Here is a 5922-nt window from a genome sequence, read left to right on the forward strand (position 1 = left end):
CAGCGCCCCACCACGTACAGAATAAATTACGGCGACCCTCGCCCTAAATGAAAAAAATCACTGCGTGTAATGAGTAATGTTACAGAGTGGGAGGCTTCTGGGCCGCTTTATCACACATTGTCAATTTTACAATTTATCACCTTTATAGCACCATCCACCACTACCACACTGTACTTCGCCATACGAACTGTAAGTCCAAGGCGGCGGATCCAGCCTTCAGGGATCCCTCCTCATCCTTTCACCCGAACATCCGAAGAGTCGGAGGGTTCGGCAATCACCACCAATCCAGCATGCGAATCTGGTCCATCAACTGTGACCTCAACTCCACAGGATGCAAACGTTGGGGCATGGCGGTTTCAGCGTGGGCCAGGCACTTATGCCGCGTGCCCCTAAGTGGGGGCGCGCCTATCCAGTTCAGATAGCGACATGCCTTGACGCCGGTACTTCCACTTTGGAAGGTGCGTGGATCACCTAGGGTATCCGGGCACTCCCACCGGGCGTCGGGCCGCCTAGCGAACTCTTTTAAGTATGCTTCCCCTTGGCAACCTAGCGGTAATGTAATGCACTATGAAGTCGTCACCACGCAGACCGGCTGGGGGCTCAGCTTCCAAACTCTTAAGGAAAGCTAGGATCTTGCTCGTCCAGCACTCAGCAACACCCCCCATAGCCATCTCAAGGTCGGCAATGAAGGCCCGGTGTGTAGTAGCTGGTACACAGTACGGCTCTATAAATACGCGCGTAGCGCGACCACCAGCATCTCGAGAGGCCTTTTCAGCAGCCAGCTACTACATTTGCTGTCACCATCACCTTCTTCCCGTCGAATCTTCACCGTCAACATCACCCTCTTTGCCTTGGCAGCCTTGGGGACCATTATGGTGGTGATTGGGTCGGTTGTCCGACACGATTCGGAGTCGCTCGGCGGTATTGGTGGACCTGGTGGTACTGGTGCTGCTGGTTGCAGAGCCGCTGCTGCCTCCACTGCAAATGAATAAATCGCAGGAGGCAGCTGTAGCTGGATAGAGGGACCAGCCGTGGGTGCGGCTTGTGAGGTGCTTATATGCGGCTCGTGGGATGATGTGGTTTTCCGCATGCAGACATGTGAGCAGCCGCAAACGCAGGAGGATTAGGTAATGGCTCTTGGGTCGGGTGAAGCAGGGTCTGGTACTGCGTGACCTATGGCAGAGTTGCGAGCGCTTGGGCATGTCGCTTGGGGCGTGAGCAGTTTTCTCAACACGGCCAGCACACACTCTCTCAGTGCACTGCACCGCAATCCATCGCGCGGCAGTCTATATTCATTTTGTTATTGATTTTATTGAGCCATGATGCGGCAGTGCAGAGCGTCGCAAACTTGGTTGGTTTATTTCGCAGTGAACAGGATGCGGAGACAGCAGAGCTCTTTGGCCAACCGTAATCTATGGAAGTTGCCATCATAGCGGAACTGCGCAAGAAAGCACACGCTTTTCAAATATGCTTTGCACCATCAACATTGCTGACAAGAAGAGGGAAGGTTGTAGAGCACAGCATGGCCAGCATGGCCTGCGTGCTGCGTTTGAAGTGCGACTCCTCACCTGTTGCACGTCGGCCGCACGGCCAAGCAATACTTTGGCTCCAGGAGTCATCGAGGGCTCAGCCTCCACGAGCGCCCTGGCCAAGCGCTGTAAACCACCAGAATCCGCGCTGCTGTCGCAAGCGCCCTTATGCGGTTTATGTCAGCAGTCCTTTCCAGCATAATGACAGTATGATGTGGCACAAGCCGTATGGCAGGTATGTAATGAGTCCTCGGAACGGTCAGCCACCGCAATTGTTTGTTAGGTATATGCGGTTGGGTATCCGGTTCCGCAATGGGGTCAAGTTTCAGGGACGCACTCCAAACGCGCATATCCACGGCAGCACTCCATAGTTGGCGCTAGTATACCAGTTGGGCCATGGATATGGATGTTCTGCAACAGTTTTGATAGGCCAAGACGAACATGGGTTTGATTGAAGACAGGCAGCCCACCCAGCAGCGAACCCAGCTTCTGGGACACGGGAAGGCCTTTGGCCCAAACAACAAACCTTTCTGAGCATGAATTTCACACACCGAAAGTGTTCGAATGATCGAGGAGAGATTGCGGCCAGTTCTGCAATGTGAAATTTGAAGCCGAGAGCGTCTCGGTGCGTGCGACCAACGTTGTTTCACGTGAAGTAAAGTTGTGTTTCAGCTATTTTCGGTATTATTTGTTGCTTCTGTTCATTGAAATTATGCTACCCGTTTGAGGATTTTTTTCACGGTAACGGGTGCGTAACCGTACGTTTATGTCACGGAACCAAGGGTCATTTGCATTTCACTCTCCAGACTCCAGACGGCGTTTACAAACCTATCTAACCAACACTTGGAGCTCTGAATATCTCATCACATCGTTTCCTTTCGCTTTCATGCTTTATGCGTGCGTCCAGTTACACGCGGCCGGCGGCGTTTGTGGAGTAGTAGGCTGCTGCATGCTGAACCACCGAACAGCCAGCAGCGCTTCCAACAAGTTGCCTGGCCCTCCGCTTTCCGGACACCATCACGCATATTACCATCATATTTGAATTGGATGGGAGCGGCGCTATGTCGTTGCGTCTCGTGCGGCGCCCCAAGCAATGCTACCGAGGAGTCGGAGCTGAATGCCGCTCGCCCCGATATTGCCGCCAGCACCGCGATTTTTGCCTCCACAAACTCTGCCAGCCGCAAGCCAAATCAAATCTGCGATCCTCCTCAGTTTTCGCAACAACAACAACAGCAGCAGCCCGCGATCGCACCGACTGTGGAGGACCCCGAGGGGGCACAGCGCATTGCTGCCCCATGGGTCCTTCCAGCGCACCTCAACGTCACTTCGGACCTTTCGGCCACCAACGCGCAGCACCTTTGCCAGCTTCCCGCCATTCGCGAAGATTCGTCGTCGTCCTCAGCGCTGCCGCGACCGGCTTCCTTAGAGCTGCAACGGCAGGAGGCCTTAGCGCAGCAGCAGCAGCAGGAGCTATTAGTCGTAGTACGAAAGGGTCGGTCGCAGGAGGAGGGGCAACAAGAGCAGGAACAGGCCCCAGTTCAAGCATTCCAACGCGAAGCCGTCGAGCAGAGGCAAGTACGGCGGGACCTGCCGCCGACGGCACCGCTGCCGCCGCCGCCGCGTTGCACCTGGCAGGACGCCGTCGCCGCGAGCAGTATTGGCTCCACCGACAGCCCCTTCGCCGCCACCGCCGGCGCCACCACTGCCGTACCATCCTCCGTACCATCTGCCACCGGGGGAGTTCCCGGGGTGTTGGGGCGCCTGCGACCCCGCACCCCGAGCGCGTTCCTGCTCGCCGACTTGCCGCGCGCCGCTCCTGCGGCAAAAAACAAGAACAACAACAGCAACAACAACGATAACAGCAACAACAGCATCCGCAACCACGCTGCGGCAGCGGCACTAAGCGCCGGCGGCGGCGGCGTGGAGCCCAGTTACACACCGGATTCGTCCACGCCAAGATCCGGTTCCGTAGGCAGTACACAGGTCAGCTACAGCTCCGCCGGCGGCGTCGCTACTGGCGGCGCCGCCGCCGTCGCCGCCGCCGCCGGCGGTGGTGGCGATGACTTGGACTCCTTTGATGCCACAGGTTCGGGACGGTCGGCGATGGAGTACCAAGCCATGACGTCAGCGCTGCCGCCGCCGTCGCCGCCGCCGCCACCGACGGTGACGGCGGTGCCCGCGGGCTCAGAGGGCATCGCGGGGTTTACAGCACACGCGGACGATAACACGATGACGGTGTCACCAGCGCTGAGAGCGGCGCTGCGACAGGCCAAGACTCGATCACGCTGCTCACAGTCCTTTTCGCAATTCGATTCTCAGTCGCAGCTACAGCTCCCGCAGCAGCAGGAACGGACCCGTGGGTCGTTTCTGCTACAGCCCAACACGCTCGTGTCTTCCTCTGTAGCGTCGTCCGCCGCAACCTCGGCTGTAGTCGTCACCATTGGCACCAATGTGCCGTCAGCTGGAGTGAATTCCGGGCTACAGTCGCAACAGCCGCCGCCGCCGCCGTCGCGGGCCAGCCTGGCGGCGGCGCTGGCGCACACAGGCGACGGCTCGCTCAGCGCCGCATCCTGGCTACAGCCACCACCACCGGTGAAGCCGCCGCCACCATCACGCAACAGCGTCCCGCAGCAGCAGCGGCCGGAGCAGCAGCAGATGTTGACTCAACAGCTATCCGAGTCGTACGGATCTGAATCTGCCGTATGCACGTTGCAAAACATGTACGGCGGATCTACAGGGCTGAGGCCGCAGCTGCAAGCCGGGACGTGGGGTGAGGAAAGGTCGACGCAGACGCAGACGCAGCAGCAGGGGCAGGCGGAGGTGTTGGCGGCGACGGCGAAAGCGGCGGCTGAGAGGCACCAAGGTCCGACGTCAGCGGAGGTGGCGGCGGCGTTCGCGGCGTACCTGTCGGGAGGTACTGGTGGCGGTGGCGGCGGTGGCGGAGGCGGTGGCGGCGGTGGCGGCGGCGGAGAGCGGCTACCGGGTGCTGCTACAGCCGGCAGCCGCCTCCCCCCCCGCGCGCCGGTGATTCCTGTGCAACCACAGCAGCGAAGTGGCTCGCCGCAGCCACAGCCGTCGCCGCAGTCGCCGCAGCCGCCGTCGCCGTTGCCGCCGCCGCAGCAGCAGCCACCGCCATCACAGGTCGAAACTGCTGCCCCAGGAGGGGGAGGAGGGCGGCCTGGCGTATCCGGCAGTCGTACGACACCCGCTGCTGTTGCCGTCGCTGGAGAAGTCGTCAAGTCGCCGAAAAGGCTCACAGCTGGCGGCGACGGCACGTCCTCACTGTACGGCGGCGCCCGTGTAGCCACGGCGGCGGCGCCTTCCGCCGCTGATCGCGCTACTTGGGCGCTACAGGGTGGTGGCGGCAGCCGTCTCAATGACGTGCGTGGCGAGGTGCGTGATGGAAAGGATGGTATCGGAGCGGGATGCCGTGATGTCCGGGAAGCCGAGCCAGAGAGGGTGTCGCTGTCTCCTGGGCTTCGACTCCGCCTCCGCCAGGATCTGGGCACGGAGGCCGCAGCGGCAGCGGGGGCGCCAGGCGGCGGAGGCGGAGGCTCGGAGAAGGGCATTACTCTTGGCGGCGGCGGCGGAGGCGACGGAGATGATGAAGACGACGGAGGCAGTGGCGGCGCCGAAGAGGAAGTGGAGCCGAGTGCTGAAGCTCCCGCCGGCGGCGGGGCCACCGCCGCCGCCGCCGCCGCCGCTGCCTCAGCCGCCGCCATGGCTCCCACAACACCTGCTAGTGCGTTCCGCAGCGGCGACCAGTCGGGCAGGTCGGTGGGCGGCGCTGGCAAAGGTAACAAGTTCCGGGAGAAGTACGGCACCATGGCGGCAGCCATGGGGCTTCGTACGGCACCTGATCGCAGCAGCCGCCCCGCGCAGACGGCACCGGCGACCCTCAGGGCGCAGATGCGTGCGGCGGCGGCTGCGGCGGCGGCGGCCGCTGCTGCCACTGGCGGCAGTGTTGGCGGCAGCGGCGGCGGCAACTCCGGCGCTCGCGTGTTGTCAACCGTCATCGCGGGAAGCACGGGCCGCATCAGCGGCAACGGCGTTGCGTCGCCGTACGTCCCACGTGGATCAATGTCAGCCCGGTTGCCGTCACCCATGCGGCCCAGAGGGGATTTCGGTAGTTACGGCAGCGGCGGCGGCGGCTTGGCCAGCGGCGGCAGCTTCAACGAAGGGGCTTTCGCCAGCGGCATGATCGTCCTTGGCGGCAGTGGCGACTCGGCGGAGGGGTCCAAGCTGCCGCCAGTGTCGGAAATCCCTATGCCGTACTCGATGTTGGGAACGTACGGCTCCGGCGTTGGCAGTATGCGAGGCCGGCTGGTATGCCCTGTCGTGGAGGAAGACGGAGAGGGAGAGGGAGAGGGAGAGGAAGCTGGCGACGCGCCGC

This window comes from Volvox carteri, assembly GCF_000143455.1.
Source record: "Volvox carteri f. nagariensis unplaced genomic scaffold VOLCAscaffold_24, whole genome shotgun sequence".
NCBI lineage: Eukaryota > Viridiplantae > Chlorophyta > Chlorophyceae > Chlamydomonadales > Volvocaceae > Volvox > Volvox carteri.